Raw genomic sequence first — 26,047 nt, forward strand, 5'->3', positions numbered from 1 at the left:
GAAACTGAAAAGTCTCAGGTAAAGTTTTTAAATACCTGAGTGGTATTTAAAAGATTGAAAAAGGTTAAAGAAAGACTTGTGTATTATTTATTTTTCTATTCTGTGTAGTGTATGTATAAGATCATCAAGTACAAGGACCTATACCCCTAGCACCTTGCATATTATGTAGTACTTAATAGGTTGTGGCAGTGATGGATTTTAACAATTATTCATTAAATCTGCCTTCCTTTTCCTCCTGTGTACACGGCTAGATTTTTATTCAGGCTCTCTTACACTCAGGTGTCAATAACTGGGTTCTGACCACTTGAATGTGGCTAGAAGTGATGTAGGCAGAGGACTGACTCATAAAAGCCTTTCACATAACAGCCTTACTCGTCCCACCATCACCAAGCTAGATAAGTAGGATGCAACAGAGGACTCCAAGGTCCATGGAGATATCAAGGACAAAAAAAACAGAAGACTGAGTCTGTGAATCATTGCCTAGAGTAACACAAACTGCTGATTAGTAATATTCATCCAAATTTTGCACAATTGAGAAGTAAACCTTTTACATCATTAGATCCTGGGGTTTATCTGTTATAGCAAGAAGCATTATTTTAAGTAACACAGAGGTAAATAGATAATAGACATGAGCTGAGCTTAATCTATTCAACTTTGTTACTTCAGGAGTATTAAAATTGTATTGATTTACTCATAAAATTGTCACTGTTGAATTAAATTTTAAAATATACTTACCTAGACTATCCCTGAGTTAGTCACTGAATATTCTTACATGTTATACCTCGTTCCTTTTTTGACAAAAGTATAGCAAAATGAGGAAACTCGGGCATGTAAAGGTTAAGTTGCACTGATCATATCACAACAAAGGAATTTTATCTAGAGTATGTTATTAACTCCTATCCCTCAATCTCAGTAATAATGTAAAGCAAAAACCAGTTTAAAATACATAATAGATTTGAACATGCACTTCTCTAAAGAAGAAAAATGGATAACAAGTTGGTGCTTTAAAAGATGCTCAACATCATTACTCACTAGTAAAACGTTACAGACAATTATAATGAGATACCACTACACACATACTAAAATGGCTGAAATTTAAAAGACTGACCATACTAAGTGTTGATGAGGATATAGATGAACTGGAACTCTCATACACTACTGTTAAGAACGTAAAATGACACAATAGTTGGCTATTGTCTGAATGGTCATTGTTTTTCATTGTTAGAAGCAGTTTGGCAGTTTCTTAAAAAGTTAAACATTCACTTACCATACAATGCAGCCATTCTACTTCTAAACAGTTACAAAAGAGAAATGAAAGAATTAGTCCACGAAAAGATTGTAGAAAAATGCTTAAACAGGATCATTTGTAATAGTGCAGATCATTTGTAATTGTAATGGATAAGCAGGTTGTGATACAGATATACAATGGAATATTACTCAGCGATAAAGTAAGGAACTATTGCTACAAGCAACAATATGGGAAAATATCAAAATAATTATGCCAAATGAAAGAAACCAGACAAAAAGTGCAATATTTTATTATTATACTAACATAAGATTCTAGAAAATGCAAACTAATGTATAGTAACAGAAACCAGATCAGTGGGTGTGTCAGATAGGGTTGTAGAGTTGCACAGGATTACAAAGAGGCATGTGGAAACTTTTGAAGTGAAAGCAATGAAAATGTTTGTTTTCTTAATTATGGTAATGAGTTCACAGACTCATACATAGTTTAGAATTGATCAAATAATAAATTTTAAATATATGCAGTTCATTATATATCAATTATATCTAAATAAGTCTGTTTTTAAGATAGAAATTATTTATATTTACACATACTAGCCTAGAAATAATCCACAATTCATAGCAGCATTATTCATAACAGCCAAAAAGTGGAAACAATCCAGATGTCTATCAACTGATAGATGAATAAATAAAATACGATATGTCCATACAATGGAGTATTATTTAGCAATAAAAGGTATACTATTTGGCAATAAAAGAAGTACTGGTATGTGCAACATCCCCAAAGCTCAATGCATGCTCAGAAAAGACCTGAGTGGACCCTAAGCTTGCACCTTTGGCTGATCTTGAGGGATTGCACAAGCAGAAAGTAAACAGCTGAGGCAGAATTAGGTGGCCTGTCCAAGCATTGAAGGATTGCCTCTGCTTAGAGCCAATCTGCAAAAACAGGAAGAGTGTGTTTTTTTCTTTTTGACTCCAGGCATTTAGAGAAATCTCTGTCAGGTCACTGGCTGACAATTCAGATAATACAATGAGACTCAGTAACCACACACAAATAAGAAATACAATATTTGCAAAAGGAGTAGGGGAAAATCACTAGACAAATGGATGATTGCAGCCCTCAACAAGCAACAAGACCAAACTCTGGGGAGGGGAGATAATCTGTTTCCAGAGTTATAATATTCAAAATGCTCAGTTTTTGACCAAAAGAATATCACAAGCTATGCAAAGAAACAGTAAAGTATGTCCTATTCAATGGAAAAAAGTAACAGAAGTATCAGCATTGCCTTAAATATAAATGCATTCACAAAGTAAAAGACAAGAGAATTGGCAGAATGGGTTTTTTTTTAAGCATGATCCAATTATATGTTGTCTACAACTCACTTTAGATCCACAGACATAAACAGACTGAAAAATGAAAAGATGGAAAAAGATATTACATGCAGATAGTAAAAGAGAGCTTAGATAACTATACTAACATCATACAAAATAGACTTTAAGTCAGAAATTGTTATAAGAGACAAAGATGCACAGTATACTTGAAACAAAGGTCAGTTGATCAAGAAGATAGTATAATTTTGCATCCCTGTAAAAAAACAAAACTTTTTTACAAATGGGAAGACTTAATATTGTTAATGTTATTAATATTGTTAAAATCACAATACCACCCAAAGCAACATACAGACTCAATATAATAACTATCAAATTTTCAATGGCATTTTTGCACAAATGAAAAACCCATTCTAAAATTCATAAGAAATTTCAAGGTACCACAAATGGCCAAAACAATCTTAAAAAGAAAAGGTTGGTCTCTCACTTCCTGTTTCAAAATATATTACAAAGCTATAAGTAACCAAAACAGTGTAGTATTGGCATCCGGATAGACAAATAGACTAGAGAACTCAAAAGCAAGCTCTCGAATCTATGGTTAATTGATTTTTGACAAGCATGCCAAGACCACTCAATGGGGAAAGAATAAGCTCTTCAACAAGTGATGCTAGGAAAACTGGATATCCACATGCAAATGAATGGACCTTTATCACACATCATGTATAAACATTAGTTCAAAACAGATCAAAGGTTTAAATTTAGAAGCTAACCTTCTAAATAAAACTCTTAGAAGTAAACACAGAGGCAAATCTACATGGCCTTAGATTTGACAATGGTTTCTTAAATGACACCAAAATCACAGGCAAAAGAGGAAGGAGGAAGAGAAGGAAAAGAAGAAGAGAAAGAACGAAAGAAAGAAAAAAGGAAGGAAAGGCATAAATAGAACTTCATTAAAATTTTAAAATTTTGTACATAAAAGAACACTATCAAGAGAGTCAAAAGACAACCTACAGAACAGGAGAACATATTTGCAAATAATATATCTGATAGGTTTTAACATCCAGAATATACCAAGAACTCTGACAGCACAACCACAAAAAGACCAACAACCCGATTTTTAAATGCACAAAGGATTTGAAAAGACATTTCTCCAAAGAAGACATACAAATGGTCAATAAGCATATGAAAAGATGCTCAACATCGTTAGTCAGTAGGGATATTTGAATCAAAAACATGATGATATACAATTTCACATCAATTAGGATAGCTATAATTTTTAAAAGGGAGAATAATAAGTACTGATGAGGATAAGGAGAAACTGGAACCCTTGTACATTGCTGGTGGGAATGTAAAATGGTGCAGCTGCTGTGGAAAACAGTATGGCAACTCTTTCAAAAACTTAAAACATAGAATTACCATATGACTCATCAATTCCACCACTAGGTAGATACCCCCATAGAATTTAAAACAGAGATTCAAACAGAAACTTGTAGACCTATATTCATAGCAGTATTATTTACAATAGGCAAGAGATGGAAGCAACCCAAATGCCTATCAACATATGAACGAATAAACAAAATGTTGTATATACATACAATGAAATATTATTCAGTCATAAAAATGATGTTCTGACACATGCTACAACATGGATGGATCTCAAAAATATTATGCAAATTGAAAGAACACAAAAGGTCACATATTACATGATTTGGTTTATAATAAATATTCACAATAGGTAAATCCATAGAGACAGAAAGGACATCAGTGGTTACCAGGGGCTGAGAGAGAGAGGAATGGAAAGTGACTACTTAATGGTTAAAGGTTTTCTTTTGGAGAGATGAAAAAGTTACTGAACTGAATAGCGATGGTGGTTGCACAACTATTAATGTACTAAGTATCACTGAATTGTACTCTTTAAAATGGTTAATTTTATGTCATGTAAATTTCATACCAAAAATATGGATTACATTTATCAAACTAATAAGAGAACTTTAAAATATATATACTGAATTAAGACAGTATGAATCAATGTTTAGCTTAATATAGAGGCAGTTGGTTACACAAATAAGTATTTATAGATATGTGTATCTACATGCACAATTATTTTCCTGCTTTGTCACCTGATAGGGTTTAGATGCAATGACACACCGGTCATAATGATCATACCTAGTGCCTGCTTCCTATTTTCTAATGCCATTCTCCAATAAAAGGACCCAGAGATCCGTGGAGACCTGGCAGATTTTAGGACTCTGGCAGGGAATAAACAAGATGAGCCTGGAGCATCCTGTAGTGCCAGAGAGTAAGAAAGTGACACACACACACACACACACACACACTCACACACACACACACACTCTCACACACACACACACACACACACACACACACACAGTGATAGCCATATGTCAAAAGACAAAGGAGCCAACTGCAAGTGCTCCTAATGGCCAAATCTGGAACAATTTGAGCAAGGATCTAAATAAAGTAGTATGGAATTGTAACCCGAAGCATAAAACAAACATCCTTAAGTACATACTGACTTTAATAATTGAATGAATGAGTAAATTAATGAGGGAGAATAGACAAATCTCCTTTGCAGAATTCCAAATAATTTATGCATATACCCAAGGAGATGGAGCATAACTTAAGTGGGGGCTGCACATAGTGAATTCTTTCAAAGAGTACAGTATGAAAAGGTGAAAAAAGATGAGGGAGAGTAACTTTATGGTGGAAAAACCTGACAGTTGCAACCAGCTGATTAAGGTCAACACCAAGAGTCACACTGATAGTATGTACCTTTGATAAGATTGATGAAAACGACATTTTGCCTCTGTGGTCTTTCTTCCAAAAACCCATAATCAATCTAATCATGAGAAAACATCAGACAAATCTCAGTTGAAGGACATTCTACAAAATACCTGACAACACCTCTCCAAACTGTCAAGATCACTGAAAACAAGGAGGGTCTGAAAAACTCCAAAGGTAATGTGGACTCCTAAATAGGATCTTGAAACAGAACAAATGACCTTGGGTAAAAAGGAAGGAAATATGAAAATGTATGGACTTTAATTAATGATAATAGACCAATGTGGGTTCGTTGATTGTAACAAATGTACCATACTAACGCGTGATAGTAGTAATAGGGGAGACTGGGTGTGAGGTATGAGAACTCTCTCAACTACCTTCAGAATTTTCCTGTAAATCTAAAACTATTCTAAAAAATTATACATACATATATATAGCTATTTAGGACAATAATACAGATGAAAGCACATTGAACTTACAGATCTGAGTCTCAAGCCTGACTCTACCCATAATTTAGTTTGTGATTTCAAGTTAAGTCACTTTAAATCTCTAGACATTAGCTTGCTCACCTTATATCTCAGACTGAGGGACCTGGAGTCTCTCTATTTTAAAGTCAAAAGTTCTCTGAACCCATGATTCTATTACTGCACTAACCCAGTTACATCTGAAAAAAGCACATGGGAAAATGAAGCAGCATTCAAATGATTTCTTAATGCTTAAGAAAACTTCAAGTGCACTAAAATGAGAATAACTTTTTAAAAACTGACCATTTCATTAATAACAACTCAAATGTTATCACATAGAACTTATGAGGTGGTGCAAAATGAAGGTGGAACTCATTAACTAAAGGCAACAAAAGCTTCCTATAAATTACTTCACTAGGCCATAGAATTGATTTTATTTAAACTTATCCCCCACTGATGTATTATTTTGTACATAGAAGGTGCACAATGTTTCCTCCACTATTTTGAAAACATGTAATATATTGTTATTTTAATCTCCTGATGTTAGAATTATTTTGAGGACCTTTCATTAATATTAGCATTCATTAAATCATCCTGATTTTTCTTTAAAAAAAACACATTTTAAAAAGTTAGCATTTCACGAAAAGTATTTAACACATTAACTTTGTTAATGTAAAGTTTATGTGAGAACAATAATCAAATGTAGGGTAATTTTGCATAAGGACATCTTTCTCAATCATTACATACTTGTAAATATACCATAAACATCAGAAAATGTTAAGGGGCAAACATTTTGTCTAAAAAACCTCAGCCAAATTAAATTAAAAAAATTTTTTTCAATAACAGTTAAATAATTTATAACAGTTCATTCTCAGGCCAGCTATCTGTGGTAAGTCTGAACTTATGAGATGCCCGGAGGGTGTACATTAGATTAAAATGTTTGATTTCTTATTCACTCTGACAGTAATATAATCTAAAACAAGTCTCTGGGGCTTACTTTGGCCTGAAAGGTCAAGGATATGATAACCCTATAATCTGAAGGGTACAATACTTACCAGATTTTTCCTTTTGACTTTTTATGTGAAAGGTCGATACAAAATGTCTTTCTCATATTTGAAATTGTCATACCTAATAAAGAAAAAATAAAGTTACCTGGGGATAACTATAGCTATAATTATAATAATTGCTTCTATTATTAAAACTTTTCAGCATAGGAAAAGCATCATAAATAATATTCTATCAAATACCCTTGGGGAAAGAGGAAACATTATCACATACTATTATTAGGCCCCCAAAAAAACTGCCTTTCTCCAGCTTCCATTAAAATGAAGTCCAAACCTCCAATAGTTCTCACTTACCTGAATAAAAGTTTTAACGCTATCATCACATTTTCTTAGATTAAAGCTTTTAGGAGGTAAGAACTACATTGTGCTTTCTTTTTATACATTTCCACCTTTAAAATACTGTTTTTTAATTTTATATTTTATTGACGTGTAGTTGATTTACAATGCTAGTTTCAGGCGTACAGCAAAGTGATTCACTTATACACAGATACATATATATGTACATATATTTTCAGATTCTTTTCCACTATAGCTCATTACAAGAAATGGAATATAGATCCCCGTGCTATACAGGAGGCCCTTGTTGTTTATCTATTTTATATATAGTACTGTCTGTTAATCCCAAACTCCTAATTTATCCCTCCCCCCATCCCCTTTGGTAACTATAGTTTTTTTCTATGTCTGTGAGTCTTAAAATAATACTTTCACTAGATCATTACCTGACAAACTCATTTCATTTAATATCTTCAAAGTGTGAACATTTTCATTTTAAAGTTTTGTTAATATTCTCATGGCAACATCAACATTTAAGGAAATCTTTTTATCATCAAAAAGGAGTTCTGGCGATACTTGTTTTGTTAGGTGTGCAAACTCTTCTTCATATGATTTGCTCTTACATTTAGTTTTAGTGGATTTTAAATTTCTTCAGAATGGTGGAATAAAAGAAAGGAATGTGTGTATACATTACATTTTTAAGTATTCATTACCTTAGTCTACTAAAGTAAACTTTTGTCAAAGCATTTTATCTAAATGGTTTTAGACATAGAAAAAATAGAGGAACAATAATATCTGACCCCCTTCAAATGTACTTTGAACTGTGTTGGTTTAGTGTCAGTTATTGACTACCTGAGCCAGAGAACCCCTGCCCCTATCAGTAACAACCAGCCAAAACTACACAGTACCTTCAACATCAAAAACACTTCACAGGAATCACTATCATCAATTATTGATGGGAAGGAAGATTGCACAGAGAGACAATGTCTTCAACTGAAGGTTGTGTTTGGGGAAGAGAAAATTAAAATCCTAAATGGAAGTCAATAGTAAATCCCAAAACCATTCCTTTCGAGGGAAGTGTTACATTGTGTTTTCTACGTTCAGAATCTTTTCATCATTACAAGAGCTATTCTTTTCTGGTTCAGATCTTGCTTACCTGCCTTTTACAGTTACTCCTGAAAACATTAGCCCAGATGAGCTAATTTCAGATGGCTTATTTACCTGCTCATAGATTTATATGCCACCTGCTTTTGCTTTTTCTACGGTTGCAAAGTCAACCTCTGGGGCAAAATTCCACCTTTCTCTTTCTGCCACACAAGTGGTAAATAACATTACCCAATAAATTTTAGCATTTCCCCAAATGTGTAGGATACAAAAAATGTATTCATTCGTGTGAGATATAAAAATGTACACTCACACTTCTGAAATCAACAGCCAGCCATTTCACACTTGGGCCAAAGGCAAACAAACATAATTCTCACTGGCAGCTGGACAACATTCCAAGCTGCCACCACATTAATTAACTCACCTCAATCAGATTCCACTTCAACTTGCACAGCTTGCTGCCAAGACGCCTAGCAATAAATTGTTAGGCTAAATACTGAACCAGGTAGGGAAGGACCATATGGTATGTTGTTACAGAGGGTGGGATATTCTTGTTTAACACTAGTAGCAGGGTTTTCTGTTTACTTCTTGCTCTTGTCTCTTGTGATTTGAGGAAAATGGGCACACGTTCTTGTTGATTGTTGTTTGTCTTATTGGGCTGGGGAAGGGAACGGTAACAAGATAACAAAATGCCTTTGTCCTCAAGCTTCTATAATTGATACTCCCAAAATTTTAAGGCAATAGCTTACTTAGCAAGTACTAGGGAACCCACTGATGGTAAACTGTTGGTATTAAATTGGGGTTGGAGGCTGGCAAGGAACAAAGAACTCGAATAAATTCCATTTTCATTGAGTTCTATTGGGAATTTACAAATAAATACAAACTACTTGTAGTTGAGAAACTCTAATGTGGGAGTCAAAAGATTTGAAATTGAGTCCAGTTTCTGCGTTTGACTGGCTGTGTCACTTTGATTAAATCACTTTACTTCTCTGATACTATTTTGTCATCTGTCAAATGAAGTAGTTTGACTAGATGAGTGGTTCCCAAACTTTAATATACATATCAATTTAAGGAGCTTGCTAAAAATGCAGATACTTAGATGTCACCCTTAGGACTGAAATTGATTAGTTTTAATGTCATTCCCAAATCTGCAATTGCAATGAGCAAGAAACCCTTCAGCAGACAAAGGACCCACACTGTGAGAAATAATGGACTACGTGATACTAAGATTCCCCTTACCTCTGACAGTGTATTGTTTTTGTTTGGTTGGTTGGTTGGTTTTTGGTGGGGGGAGGTAATTAGGTTTATTTATTTATTCTTAGAGGAGGTACTAGGGATTGAACCCAGGACCTCATGCATGCTAAGCATGCGCTCTACCACTTGAGCTACACCCTAACCCCTGACAGCATATTGTTTTACTTACCAGAACATATCATTGCTTTAATGGTGTGATTTTAGAAAGAGATACGATTGGGAGACTTAATCTTCATTAATTCAAATACCTAGTCAAAAAAAGCTAAAAACACCAGAATAGGGCTACCCAAATTCATGTATGCATTCGCCTGGGGTTGTGGGATGGGTGATAGGAGTGATAGCTGACTGGCTGCTCCCCCTAAAAATCCTGTCTCTATATGTAAGAAGATTCCAAATCTAGACAAAGTAAAACACTGAAAGCCATCCTGCAAATCAGCCTTTTTCATATTCTTTATCACTCACCCTGCGGAAGACTTTCTTTGCTCTAAAGGTGTTGTGATTTATTTTGCCTCTTTTGTATGTGGTGCATTCTGCTTATATTTTAAACGCTAGAAATCAGAAAGATATTCTGTACTTATTTGTAAGACTGTCAAAGATTAGGAACTTTTGAAAACCTCATTCTTCCTAGCTTCTGGGACATGATTTGGTAAGGAAAGTAAAGGGCACTTACCAGGATACACTTTGAGTTTATTTCAAATAGGTGTTTATGGATTTATACTAAGCCATGTATCTTCTTCCATCTGATCTCTCTTATAACCAGAAGAGAACCAGCCCATGAGACAGCTGTCTGGAGAGAGTCTTAAATTAGGAAATGAACAACCTTAACTGGCCCACATAAAATGGTATGCAACACAGGCCTTTCTCATCATGTTACAGGCTCAACAGCCCTGAAGCCTCAAAAACAGATTTCATCACTTCGCTACTTGAAACTGTGAAATCACTTTTGTTCTTAGTTTCTATCAACGAAAGATGCAAAAAGGCAATGCAGTAGTTGCTTTACTATTCAATTTGCATGAAAGAACCCTGATTCTCTTAGAATTAACCAGTTCCTTCCACGCTGTTCTACTCACCACGAAAATCTGCAAGTTCTAACGAAGTTCCTTAGAGTGTGAGTGCATGGTCCCTTCCTGAACTTTGTGTTCTCCTTAGCTACTAAAATCAGGGTTTTTACTTAGTAGATGCTCAATAAAGGAATGTTGGATTGAAGATATTCTGGCAGAGAAGGAAGTATTAAATCCTGTTGCAGGGTTCTTCATCCCCTGCAGGTGGTGCTGGGAGACAGGTTCTTTATCTATTTACTTATTTAACCATAATTATATGGGCAAGCAAAGGTGTTCTCGGTACTTGATTTCAAGCTGTTGTAATTTTCAAAATTTCTTCCTCCCCCTCGCTCTGGTTACTGAGTCACAGAGGAGAACAAAAAGACTGAAAAAAAGGTGATACAAATGAAGAGAAGAGAGAAGTTAAGATAACTGATGGTGTCTCCCAGGCCTGGCAGTGGAAAGACTCTGTAGGTCTTTAGGAGAAAGAGACCTTGAACACTTGTACTTTCCAAAAGAGAAGATATATTCAGGAAATTATTCTATGCTATTATCTGACCATCTCCCCAGATCTACTGTATTAATTCTAGTCTGCATTTGTCAACCCTATACTTCTAGTATTTTTCACCATGATTAGATATGACTGGTTGTTGGTGTCTAGGGCTTCAACCTTTAAGATTTCCTGTCCATCTCACAACCTGTTCACCACACCTCCCAGTCAGGCAGCTGTCCCCTTTTCTGTGTTCCTCCAGTCTAAAAAACGTATTACTTATCTTTTAACATCTGAATCTCCCACTTAATTGAGAGCTGTCAAAGGGTAGAGATTGTGTCATTATCATCTTTGTATCACTAGTTCTTATTTTGATGCTTGAAATGTAGTAAACCCTAAATAAATTGAATGAATAAAGCAATCAATAAGGCAATAAGAATACTACCAGCCACATAACTTGGTATTGCCTGGAACCAAGTATAGTCTTCTCTTTTATCGCTCCTGTCCTGAGGTTTTCTAAAGTCAAAGATAGAGATCAGAGACTATGGTTATAAATAGGGAAGCTGGTATTTTTCAATTGACATGATGCCCCCAACCTACATTTCTAACCCTCTCTCTCCCACCTCCCCCCATAGGAATCTTTCACAACCACCAGATTGGTCTGTTCACTCTCTGATATGCTCTAAGCTTTTCCACCTCTGAGATTATGCCATCCCTCTATTTTGTCCTCAGTCTATTCTAATCAGTGGTTCTCAGGGGGCCCACGACATCAAACCTGTGTTCGTAATAATATTAAGATGCTGTTTACCTTTCCACTCTTATTCTCTCACAGTGGACAGTGGAGTTTTCCAGAGGCTATATGACATGTGATACCACAAAAGACCAAATAAGAAAATCCAGCTGTCTCCTGTTAAGCCAAATATTAAAATGCAAAATGTAAAACAATACCATTTTCCTCACTAAATGGTTCTGTTTTGGAAAATACAGTTATTTTTCACAAAATTATATTATATATATCTACATGTAATTTATTTTGAAATATATTAATAAATATGTTAAATTTTCTCAATTTCAATTTCTAATGTGATAAACATGGATAAATGTAACCCACATAAACAAAACCTCATTGAGGTCCGCAATAATTTTGAAGAGTATTATTAAATGAGTTTGACAATGCTGATCTAAATCTTCTGTACCCTTTAAAGTCCAAAAAAAGCCTTCCTTCTTGATATATTCTTTGACCACAGCAACTAGAGAGGAACTTCTCTGCCTACTTTGAATACCTCAAGCACTTACACACTTGTAGTTCTTCTATACCAGCCACCTGGTACAGAACTTGTCCCTGAAAGGAACTAGTAATGTTATACTGATTAAGAATGATATTTAAAAATCTTTGTGTTTACTGGTGAATCAGAAACCATCCTTTTACTTTCCAGTCTCCAATTACAATCTTCCCAGCCTCAAAGGAAAAAAGGAAATTTTTTTGACTTTTCAATCTATCCTTTCACTAAACAGGATAATAATAAAGTTATATGTACATATAAAACATTTGTTATGTATTTTTATCATAAATCTGATCAATGTTCTTTGGAAAACAATGAGGTAAAAAGAATTAGAAATTTAAAAAAATTAATTTCACCCACAAAGCCATCAACCTGAGGTAACAACTGCTAAAACTGTAGTGTATACTTCTCCAGACTTCTACTATACATATATTTTTTCACTAAATTTAAGTTATACTGAACACGCTATTATCATTTTTACGTACTATTTTCTAAGATGCTTTTTTGTTTCTTTTACTTATCATATGGTGTCTTAGCAGGGGATTTAAAGAAACTGGTTCATTTTAGTGAGTGGTAGATACATAGGTATTCATTTTTTCTTTAAATTAAATGTGTACATTTTAGTTCTCTTTTGTATGAAGGATAGGTTTATAATAAATGAGTTATCATAATAAATGAATTTTAAAAATAATATATGATGAACATTTTTCTGTCATTAAGTATTCATTACTTCACTGAACTCTGTAACAGTCCAATATATATCTTCTAGGGTTTATTTAACCCATGTTTAACCCTCCTCTTAGGCATCAAAATTATTCTAATTTTTTTAAAACTACAAATAATGCTTGGGTTTTCTTCCTTGTACATACATTTTGCATACGTCTCCGATGATTTCTTAAGAATAAATTTAGAATTACAAGGTCAGGAGATATAAACAATTTTAAGTTACTTAATCAAAAATGCAATCATCATCTGATGCCACTTCTGCTTTCTCACTAGAAGGAAAACAAAACTGTGATTTAGGAGAAAAGGTAGAGTTTGAGAGGCCACAAGAGAAAGCTGGGAAAGAATATGTTGGAAGAGAAACGCACAGAGAAAAAATTGCTGCCAAAGAGGAAAGAAGGGAAGGGAAGGAGAGGGGAGGCGGGAACAGAGTTGAAGAGTGTGGACAAAAGGATAAACAAGGCACACTGGTGAGAGGCGGTCTTAAGAGTCAGGCTGACTGTGGGTTTAAAGCAACTCATCCATTAATTATCTATGTGACCTTAGGCAAGTTACGTTAAGTTCTCTAGGCTGACATTCTTTTCTCTGTAAATGTGAAAAGCAAAGAGATTGGCAAATAGTAGGCAAATGATAAGTGTTTGTTTCCTTCTGAGGAAATGAAATAAAAAGTGGGGAGAGGCAGAGGTGCGGGGTTGGCAGGGGGAGGAGATGGAAGTGAAAAATAAATAGCTGAATATTCAGAAAAACAAAACAAAGAAAATCCAATTTTATTTCACAAATTACTTTTGTATAAAGTTCTGATGTAACATGTAATGATGAAACAGAAATGAAAGAAACCAAAGCCATGCATGAGCATGTGGCTTTAAAGGAATGAAAATTTGCTTATGAGCAGAGAAAAGTAGATTAATATGTGATCACAAATAAAAAGAATGCCAGATCTAAAAAAAATCAGATGTTGGCTCAAAATATTTGCAGAAGATTTTCTTTTTTGTCTTGGTATTATTGCTGCTTAATAAAACTGCTGTAGTTTGAAGAAAAGAAATGAGAAAGATGCTGATAAGTGAAAAAGGAGATTATGATTTGGAGCACTTTATATCATTAAACCGTGTTTAGAGTTGGAAACAAATTGGAAATTGGAAGCAAATCAGCACCAATACTCACTTTTGGACTGACCTTGAGCTGCTGAAGGCCTGCACTTTATACCCACACTTGCACGCACACACATGTGCACGCAGTTTATCTTTCCCTCTTATCAAGCAAAGTAGGTGGCAACACTCTTTTACTATCCTGCTTTCTGCTACTTAACTGCTGGCCTTTGGTTTCTCTTCCACAAGCTAAAGATAGTTCTAGGAGTTAAGAATCTCCTCTTCCTTGAATTTCGCTAGCTGGACTAGAAATCTTGAGAAAATAGGTTGTCTTTTTCTCATGAAACTTTTTGGCACTTCATGCTTCTAACTGTGCCAAGAATGTCTTGAGACATTTTATTTGGCCTTTCCACATGAAAATCTAAATAGAACCTGCCTGCTCAGAGGTACAAGCACATCACCAAAATTTAATGTGATTCCGAGAGAAAGTTAATCAAATTTTAAATGAGTTTTATTTTAATTAGGAATAAAGACTTGAATCAGTTTTAATGTACTCTCCAATAACGCATTTCTACTGTTTTAAACGGCTAACTTAGTTTTTGGTGGAACTATCACCTCAATGGGTGGCAGAAAATTCACTATAATTGATTTCCTTATTTGACTCCCCTTGAAGGAGAGTGCTACAGATAAGGAATAATAATGGCTTTTCACATAGCAAAATTTCTTTAGGCACCAACCAAGAAACATTAAAGTGTCATGTAGCAAACATATCATATACTTCAATTGAAGGCAGTAATCTTCTAGAAAATGGGATAATAAACAACCAGTTGAAACAAAGGTGATTTTATTCCAATCTAACACAAATAGGGTTAGACTACACTGCTGATTTCTTCTGGACTGCTCAGGCTATCTGTTAATCTCATCTCCTCCCACTCAGTAACAATATCTTCCAGGCAATTTCCCCTTGTCTTCTCACTTTCATAATATCCATCTTCCCAGACCTCTGAAGTAACTGGGGATCACAACAGAGACGAGTTAAAAATCTGTGCACATGTTCTAGATCATTTCAGAGTTCCTAAGTCAATTTAGTTTATTTACCTCATTCCTTCCTTTGCCCTTGCCCTTCAACTTCCTTCTTTGGCTAATTACCTCTATCCTTAACTCCAATGCACAGACATCAATTAACAAAATTGATTATGTCCTCAAAACGTGAAATTCTTTGATAGTAATTAGTATGTAAAATTTCTGGTTCTCAGTTTTCCAAAAATGTTAACCAGGTCTTAGAGGGTCTCAGCAAATATAATAAAAGACTCTTATAAGAGGAGCCAGTTAGTCTACACTAAAATTCTTAATACAGAGCTAGCATCACTCATTGTCTTTTCTGTACCAAAATTATAGGTCCCTTGAGAACAATGACAGCATCTTTTGAATACATCAAATACATTGAGTTTTTCAGGCCATAAAGATATTGTTGCTACAAAAATTTCCATCTCTCAACAGGAAGACATAATCAGCATTATAGATTATGGATCAGCTAATTATGGAAACTGATTTGTATAGCCTAGATCTACCTGTCCAACATGGTAGCCACTAGCCACAAGAATTTAAATTTTAATTTCAATTAATTAAAATTAAATTAAATTATAAATTCAGTTCCTCAGTCACACTAGCTACATTTCAAATGCTCAGTAGCCATATGTAGCTATTAGCTACCATACTGGACAGCACAGACAAAACATTTGGAAATTTTATTGGACAACACCAGTCTAGATAAATTAAAGATAGCATCAGATACTAAACAGTGTAATTATTAGCCAGTCATAAATAAATTTTAAATCTATCTAAATAGGTGATTATTTCTCTTTTTTTGTAATGTCATAAGATGACTTCATATACTCCTAATTAAGTAGCTGGAAAAAATAGTGTTAATTGAACAATTTAATGAAAATGCAATAGAGTATGTTTCTTACTTTCATCCTTCCTGTTATAAATTGACAAGTGTATGTGTACCCTTTAAAATGTATATGATCCTCATTAGTTTCAAAATGTTTACTTCCCATAAATTCTAGGGAAATTCTTCTTCCAGAAATATATAGGAAATGAATCAAGTTCTGTGAGAATGGGTAGAAGTAGAGATTAATATTATATGCTTTCTTAAATGTGTTTAAATTCTGTTTTCTTTTAAAATTTTTTTGAGAGGTTAAACTTCATGAACTGTAGAAATGTAGAAAATTGGCATGATGAAAGCAACTTTATTCTTACTGCCATCTTTCCAAGAACGTGGACAATCAGAGCATTTCCACAGATCTCTTGCCGAAGGCTTTTGGAGAATGGCTACATTTGAGACTGTTTTGGAACTGGAATAGGTTAGCTGTATTTTCCTTTCTGTTGTCAGGATATCCTGGGAAATACACCTGCTACACAGAGCTTATCATTTCTAAAATGATCTGAGAGGGTATCACTCTTTTCAAAAACTGTCCAAGCCAGACAGTTCCACAGAGTAGAGAAAATTCCTTTGATTCAGAATTTTCAGGATATGATTCTGTGGCTCACTTCCTCACCATGAATGGATTCAGAACAGAGAAAAGTTAGAAGTTTAGGATATTGGATCAGTTACCTTCCATCAATAAGGCTATCAGAAACCTATAATGTGCTTTTTGCGTTTCGCATCATTTTCTCTTTTATCAGCACCATTCACGTCATATTCAATTTCTTTTACTCAGAGTTGAGAAAAGTTCAGCTCAATAGATATTTTAACAATACTTTCAGTCACAAAGCCATCTACAGTTTGGCTCCTGCCTTCAATGAGCCCATTCTCTAATGAATGATATCAACAGATAAACAGGTAAGTGCTATGATAGTCAGGCAAAGACTGCAATGAGAAATCCAAGGAGACAGGGTCCCATGACCTGCCAGTAAATTCTCCTGGAATTAATATTATCCAAGCAGAGTCTTAAAAGATGAAAGTCTTCCTTCCTAGCCAGGTAAGGAAGGCATGAGAAAGAGAAAAGGTTTTAGGCAGAGGAAAACATGAGCTAAGGCACAGAGGCAAGAAAACATCAGAATAAATTCTGGTAATTATGTGTAGTTTCATATTTCCAAAATAAGAGTCAGGGAGGTAGGCACTGACTAGATTATTGTATTTAATGCTAATGTTAATTTTCTTCTGTAGGTGACGGGAGTTATTAAATGGTTCTTAGGAAGGAGTAATCTGTTCATGTTTGTGTTTTAGATGGATCAATTTGTTAGACTATGGAAACCACACTGATACTGACACAGAAGGGACAGATTTGAGAAATGTTAAGAATAAAGGGGGCATGACCTAATGAGATTAAAAGAGACACCAAATAATTTTCAAAAGTTGTAATAACTGAGGAATGAAATAAAAGAGAAACTCAATATGGAGAGAGTCAAGCTTTTCAGGAAGCAGGAAGATCATTTTTTTCCCCTTTGGTTTTGTTTGGTTGGTTGGTTGGTCAGTTTTATTAGAACTCCTGTGAAAGATAAAATAACTCGAGAATAGAAATTTTAAAAATACAATACAAAAATTTACCCCCAAAATTACCACATAATAAAGAAGTAAAGCACCGGTAGCACAGTAGGAAAAATGCTGATAATAAATCTGAGCAAACCAGAAGTCAAGTACTAACCTGCATCAAGGAAGCCCAACACACAGTCAAAGATCTTCATTTATGATACAGAGCTGAGGAACAGACAGCAGTTCTGGTTAAGGAGATGATGTAATTATACTGATAGAAATAGAAAAACATGAAAAATTAACACATTTTTAAGAAGTCAGCAAATAAGTAGGTGAAAACATAAGTTAACTTCAAAGTAAGCCCTGGATCTCCATGTCTGCAAGGGCTGTGGTATTCAAACCTCAATCTACTAGAAGAATTGTTTTGTTTTCTGTAAATGGATGCCATAAAAATTCTCTTGCCAGTTAGGTACTTTAAAGAGGAGGGAGAAATTTTATTTGACTTTAAAATAAATAGAATTTCTTAAAATAGGACTGTATGGTTTCCTGCCTTCAAAACATTCATGACACCATCTGCATCTTGAGGGTTTGAACAAGGGTTTTCATTGCTTTTGTAGATGCTCCAACAAAATATCACATACACACCAAAAAAACTTTAAAAAACTATTTTAATTACTTATCCTTCCAAAATGAACAGATTACTGACCAAAAGAATGAAAGTAAAGTGGTGCTGAATAGGAAATCCAACCAACCAATTTTAAAAAAAAAACATGCAGAAATTGGAAGCAAAATCTTTTCTTGCTCTTGCAAAAACACAGCCAAAAACCTTAAGCTGATGTTGGATTATTGTGCATAAACAATTCCTGACTCGTTCACCAAGTGAAACAAAAGTTGCAAATGTTTTTCTATCCCTCTTTTAACATTTTAGGAAACGTTCCTGAATGGAAAAAAAGACTCTTAATTTAACTAAATCATACACACACACACACACACACACACACACACACACACACACACAGAGGAACACACTTTTTTCCCCTCGTAAGGAAGAGTTAAACTATTTGAGTAACTCTCATTTATATATAATACTGAATTGCAAAAACATGAATTATATTTAATGTTTAAAGAAAGAAGGCTCCAGTCACTGTAATGGAATCACTGTTTTAAATAGGGAAAACAATAAAACAAGTAGTAATTTGAAAAAATATGAAGGAATCTATAGCAATATTATAAATAAGTAAAATACGGTTTCCTGAATGGAATCTAAATTGTTAAGTTTAAATTCCTTTTGTACTTTTACATCTTCAACTGGCTAAAACTTCCCATTGTGGATAAAATACCTGTTGCTTAAAGAAAATAATGCAATATAAATTTTATTTATGTCATATATGGCAAAATATAATTAATCAAAATTATATAATTCAAAGCAACTGCTATTACTCAAATGTCCATACTGAATAATTCAAATTGTCATAGTTCAAAATATGAAATTCAAAATATTCAACCTTATAGAATGACTGTCAATTTGAAGAATTACTTTTAATTTTTATTTTCAACTACCTAGTTATAAATTTTAACTATTCTATATGTAAAAACTTATAAAATGGCAAATAGGTATAAAAAAATAGATAAGATTTTTGGGGAGGGGGTAGGATTCCAGTTTAGAGAATTACAGAAAATGAGACACATCAAAAATAGATTTACAAAAAAATAGTTAAAGTTAGACTATATTAAAATTTAAAATGTGAAATATAAAATAATTGAAATTTACAAGTACATATGCAAATTAAATAATATTAACATCAGCCACTATTATTAAGTGCTTGCTCTGTATTAAGTACTGTGCTGGTCATTTTACATCATTTCATTTAATGAAAACCATGCATGAAGGGCCTCACTAACCATTTATACATGTAGAGTGCTTTTAAATTTTCAAAGAACATTCTTATAATTATCTCATATGATCTTCACATTATGCTATGAAACAGACAGAAGGCAAAAGCAATTATTAGTCCTATGTAAATTACAGATAGGAACATAAAAGGACATAGACATTAAAATCACTGTGTTAGTAAAAAACAGAATTATGGACTTAGTTTTCTAACTTCTAATTCCAATCCATTATCCACTACATAACATAACTATCAGAGAGCCTTAGAGATCCTAAATGTTTTAGGAGATAACCTAAAGTTAATTAGCAAGCATTCATTGACGTTTTTACAGTGTACAAACCACAGTAGTATTTGTGTGATGTAAAAAGAAATTTAAAAAAGGAAAAATTAGAGAAAGAAAGAAAGAGAGAAAAGAAAGAAAGAAAGAAAAAAAGAGGAAGAGAAGATTCTATTGAAGAACTTGGTATTTGGCTGGAAAGAAAATATTAATTTTTAGACTAATTATAAAATAATATATCAGTAAGTACAAAATAACAGTTGTGAAAATTACCTGATTTATTAATGTAATTTAACCCTGGTAATAAATTATGTATCTTTTATTTATTTGGATTAATCAAATCTTAGATAATTTTATTGTGCTAACCTAATTCTTTTGCTAAATAGAAACCCTATTATACAAATTATTGTTATAAGGAAAAAAGTCAACAGCTGGGAAATACCAGTCAATCTTTCATAAATTTTAGTTCTAATAATATTTGTTATAATAGAATGTTAGTTGAACTTACAGGAAACCAAAATACTTGTCAAAATCCCCCTCAAAAGCTACTGAGTATGAATGGAAATGTATAAATTAATAATGATCATATTTCGGATAAAAATTAAGAAAATATTATTATAAGGAAAAAACTTTGTACTACTAATTTAGAAGACAAAAAAAGAAAAAAATGTGATGTACACTCAAATACCATGTGGCTCAGAGTATTGTTTGAAGAAAGGTAATAAAGAATAAATTAAACAAAATTTACAAGATGTAGGTCTTATTTTTTAGAAAAATAACACCAAAGTTAAACTTCAGACACACACACAGATGTATAAAAGCAGTTAGAAGAAAGTTAGTATATATTTGTATATAATAGTGATAGTTTCAAGAGAAAATAATTTGAAAAATGAATGCTGAGTTTAAATTAGTGGCATCTGAAAAAAACACAAGTCAGGACTTGATTCTATAACTTCTAAGAGAACCAACACATTGTTATTGTGGAGGTTTTTTTTTTTTTTTAATGTATGGTGACTTTTGCCTCTTCTCATGTATGTTTTACCTTCATCTTCTAATTACTAATAATTTTCTTCTAACTCAGCAGTTTCATGCAACAGCTACAGACAAATCTCACGGATAGAGTAACATTTCTGAAACTAGATGGAGAACAAAGCATTCAACAAACATTATCTGAGCACTATGTGCTGAGCACAGACCTAGGCATGGGGGAATAAAAGTTAAATGGAACATAATAACTGTTCTTAAAAAAGAGTTTAGGTTAAGCTTTTAAAACTGCAGGTTATGACCTTTGGGGAGTTATTAAGTCAATTTACTGGGTTTCTGATCAACTATTTCAAAACAATAAAATAGAGCAGAATTTTAAGAACTCATTGTACACCACACATAGTAAGTTAAGTATTGTTTCATGAAAGTTTTGTTTCAGTTACCTATATATGTGTATGTGTACTGGGTTACAAAGTAAAATTTATCTCATAGTCAAAAGTTTGGAAAAAAACTTTGTTTAGAAAAATACCTGCAAGAAAATTTCACAAAATGGTTCATTCTATAAAGATGTTCATAAGCTGGTAACTTCAAATGTCCTAATCTAAATTAACTGACAAGACTGAATAAATGTCTCACCAAAGAGGTAGTCAAGCACAAACAATGTCCTTCTTTTGAAAAATGTTATCTTTATTTAGATCTCCTTTATTAAAATGTTCACCAGTCAATCACAATGCTATGCAGTTCCAACCAAATATTTTTGCCATTAGTTAATACAACATAAAATGAAATGAATATGATACATCTCTAACATGCTTGCGACTCAGAAGAGGGGGTTTGGGGAAATAGTTAGACTGTCCCTGATGATAGTCAGTTAGAAACATTATACTCTGAGTTGATTTTTAAGAGTTAAAAGTTTTCTTCAAAGATGGTAAACCACTTTCATATTCATCAAGGAGTGCACAGTATCAAAATATTTACATTATGAAATGCTAAGTAATTTAAACAGTCCCAACCAGAGGTTGAACAGCCAGTCATACCACACTTTCAGAGGCTGATTCATTCCAGCTAAACATATCTGAGTTCCAGAGAGCTTGTTGTGTTTTCTTACTTTTTTAATTATTTAAAGTAAACTCTGAGTAAATCCTAAACAACCTGAAGTCAGAGAACACATCTTATTCAACACTTTGCGGACACATAATGAATGTTAAATAATTACTATTGGATGCTTATTGATATTAATTTATTTTGTATTTTCATTTTACCAAAATGTCTGAATCAATGTTCCAGATATATTGAGAGATCTCTCTCCTTAGAGAGTTCCTGGAAAATCTAAATCCATGAGATCCATGCCTTTGTAATACTTAAACAATTAAATACAAGTGAAAAAGTGTTAATGGCGATTACTTTGTCCTAGCAAATACAGACAAGAGACCTAAATTACAGAATAAGAAAGTTTAAAGGTCACTTGGTCCTACCCTTTTTTAAGGGGGAGAATGGATCTCAGAGAGGTTCAGTGATTTGCACTAGGTTATCCAGATAATCAGTGCAGATAATCTGTGCAGAGCTAGACTAGAACTCAGGGTTTACAATTCTCAGTGGTATTCCTTCCACTGTAACACACACTTGTTTTTAGTCTGCCTCCACTTCAACCTTTTCTCTTTTCATTCTATACTATGTGCAAAATACTTCCTAGGTAATCTAAGGATTTTTAAAAATTAAGATAGTCCTTGGTCTCAAGGTACTTTAAAATGCAAAAATATACACAAAAATACATTCAGAGATTGCTGGGGGATTAAATTTTGGCAAACTAGTGTAATGATTCAACAGAAATATTATATCCTAAAGTCATTTATGACATTTCAGATAGACTGAAATACTATCTCCCTATGGTAGTGGGAAGAACATTAGAAACCTGAGTTTGTGTTGTGGCTCAATCACTAACCAGATGTTTGAATAATTATTGAACTAGGGAGAGGGTATAGAGGTTAATTATCTTTAAAGGCCCCTTTCAGATCCAAACAACAATTGTCTGTACCAGCCCATCCCAACTCTATACTATAAATCAAAGCCATCCACTTATGCAGCATAAGGTTGCAGATCTATCACGCTGGTTGTTGCAAATGTCCAGGACTCACCTTACTCTTAATTCCTCCTCCTATTCCAGTGCCTTTCTGGCTCCTTTTTTCAAGCTATCTCTTAGCCCTTGATGGCTGAACTCCATTTCCCTGGCTCTGATCCTGAGGCTTTCTAAAGAACTTGGTTTGTACAGATCCTCTGGCTCTTCTCATGCCTGAATATGTCAGGAAAATACTCCTATGTCATCTGCCTCTGGGCCCTAGGGTCCAAGACTGAATACCCACCCACTTGCAGGGAGGGTCACCTGACAGAGACCCCAAGTTTGAGGTGTCTTTCCAAGCACTGGTTTGAAATATTTCTCCTATTATTATATCAGTTGTTATTTAAATATTTTATCATTTAACTTTTTGTATGTTATACAGATCCATAATTCCCAAAACTCTTGAGATCAAATAAATTTTGAAAGTCAAAAATTTTCAGATTTCAGAAGGTAATATAGTACATATACCATGGAAGGCATAACACCGCCATAATTAAAATCATTAATATATCTGAAGTTAAACATATGAATATTTCTCTTAAGTGAAATAAATGAAGACTATAAAAAGCTTCATATCAGTTCAAGTCAGACTTTTCTGCCAAATGAGTTAATCTTGAGTTAGATTTTAGTGCCAAACATATTACAAAAAAATAACAAAGTAAGTTTTCTGGTATTTCAGAATTACTCATAAGATTGTGATCTAACAAATTATGTGGATCTTAATATGACTGCACATATCACAAGGACAGAGGTTGTGTCTTTTAATTCTTCATATTTCTAGAAAAGTGCCTTATACAACCCTCAATAAAAACAGTTCATGTTTATTTGAGGAATTCTTCACTAAGTGCATACCATATGCCAAAACTATACTCAATAGTTGTGAGGCATTAAAAAATCTCACAACACATAGAACTTGCCCTCAGGAGCATTTCAGTCTCAAGGGGAATGAAGCATAAAACAAACATTAAAATGCAAGTCTGTGATTAGTGCCAAAATTACCAATTCAGGCAATAAGGATGTCAGAATTAGAAGTAGTAAGTTTAAATGTGAAAATTGTAATTTATTTTAACAGGAGCTGTCAATATCTCCCAACTGTCAAAGCTGGCATAATGATTTATAGTCTGGAGAGGAAGTAGCATGTACTTTGGTAAGAGAATTCTATTTGTCACAAAAGATTAAATAGAAAATCACTATAACTTTTGCTTTAGAAAAATGAATTTTCAGGCAGTTTCGGTCACACTGATTCCAGAAATGGACACTCATAGGGATGACTCTACAGACTTAAAAATGAAGAAGTGTCAGGACGTGGAGAATCAGCACCGTATCACCACACAGAACTGCCCTAGATGAGACAGCCTGATTCTATGCCAAAAGGACATTACTTTTGACAAAATGAAGTCCGAATTCAACTTATTTTGCTCAGTTGGGCCTACTTTGAAAGGAGTGGCAGATTCTGGTAAAACTTAGTACCTTCTTAAGCCAACAACAAATCAAACAGGAATGAGATGTAATCACTCAGATCATACATTATTTGTAAATCTTAAAGCAACTCTAAAGATACAAGTGATCTAATATTGGTTGTAACATATTAAATTTGTTTTTATGATAGAACTTATCTGGCATCTTTTAAACCAAATTGTTAAATATTCCTCAAAGGTAATAAATATGATCACATTTCTTTTACAGATGAAACCCTTGAGCCTGGTGATATTGAATGGCTAAAGGTCAATTAGATAATTACTACATTATAATAAGTTTTAAACACAAGAATCTTAATTCCAACTTCACTGAATTAACCACTATCAATAACCAGACCTAGAGAAAGCAATCTGAAAATCCATTGACCTTACTTTTCCCCCAATATATATAACTATCTTAAATGATCAAGGAAATCAAAATAATGAGATTGATTTGTTCATTAAAAACACTTCCTCAGCCTCACTTGTCAATTCCTTCAATCTCTGGAACATAAAGAAGAACTAGGAACAAGCAAGTTATTCTCTCAGATGAGAGAAACTCCATTCTGTTCTTTCTTGTCACATTTTCTACACAGTCTTAAAGCAGTAACATTCCAGTAGGAAATTATGAACCGAATAATGATCACTTGGTTCAGATAAGATAACTGATTATGACAAAGAAAAACTATCTTTGTATTATCATTCTCTTAAGGAAGCTGAATTCATTATCTGTTATCAAGTGAATTATGAAGTATTTACAGATTTTTTTTCTATCAGTTGAATAAAGGAAACACCCTAGCTGTCTAAATGCGAAGAACAACCTGGTGAAGACTGTTGGTGGCAAAAATGAAAGGAAACCTGTAAGTGATATCAGATGACATCTTCTATGGGGTTATTTTAGTGGTGATATCATCTGACATCTTCTATAGGGTTATTTGGGGCGAGTGTGACATTTTCTTAATGAGAAAATTAGGAAGTTGCCCTAAAAGAGCCTTATGTAATGTATAAGGCCAAGGAACATATGGATAAAGTGTTGCTGGAGAAGTGTAAATATGACTCTTGAAGTAGTAAATGAAGGTTAAACATTAACAGCTGGTCCAGAGGAAATGAAAAGGAAAAAAAGTAAGCTGTCTGCTAAGCAGACTGGTGTTTCACTACCCAGTAAGTCATCTTTATCTGTTTTCTATTTCATGTCACCTGGCCAAAATATATTACACTCCAAAGTTTAAGGAAATAACTTTTAAAAGTTGCTTTCATTTAGTTAAATTAATTTTTTAAAAAAGATATTTTAGGATTGTGACTTTAAATTTTGACCTGCATTGTTTTTTTTTTTTCCTTTTTAAGAAAACAGCGCTATTTTGACTGTAAACTTATCACATTACTGCTTTTTAAGGACTCACAATTTGTACTTTTATATATTTAATCTTAGACTAGAAACACCACTTTACTCCCTCCCACACACCCACCTCTCACTTCAAAACTACAACACAACTTTACTTCTGCATTACCCAGCTTAAAATCCATTTATTTGGCTTAGGAACACCATGTTTTCCATGCAGTTTGAAAATCAAGATACGACTGGTTGCTGATTATTCCAGTTACATGGCAGAGTTAATTGAATTAAATATAAGAATCAAATGTCTCAACAAACTTCCTATAGAATGGTATTCTGAAGAGTCAGCTTGTA

The 26,047-nt window shown here is 33.6% G+C and overlaps 1 long non-coding RNA gene across 1 annotated transcript; it reads right to left on the reverse strand.

The window, feature by feature from the left end:
* Positions 1-1,265: 1,265 nt before the first annotated feature.
* On the reverse strand, positions 1,266-17,905 carry LOC116659802. The gene is made up of 3 exons (XR_004315165.1): positions 17,807-17,905; positions 6,896-6,968; positions 1,266-2,830 (listed from the first exon to the last, which is right to left on the reverse strand). It is a non-coding gene; the product is annotated as an uncharacterized LOC116659802 (long non-coding RNA).
* Positions 17,906-26,047: the final 8,142 nt, after the last annotated feature.

The sequence above is a fragment of the Camelus ferus genome, chromosome 25 (assembly GCF_009834535.1).
Source record: "Camelus ferus isolate YT-003-E chromosome 25, BCGSAC_Cfer_1.0, whole genome shotgun sequence".
Taxonomy (NCBI): Eukaryota; Metazoa; Chordata; class Mammalia; order Artiodactyla; family Camelidae; genus Camelus; species Camelus ferus.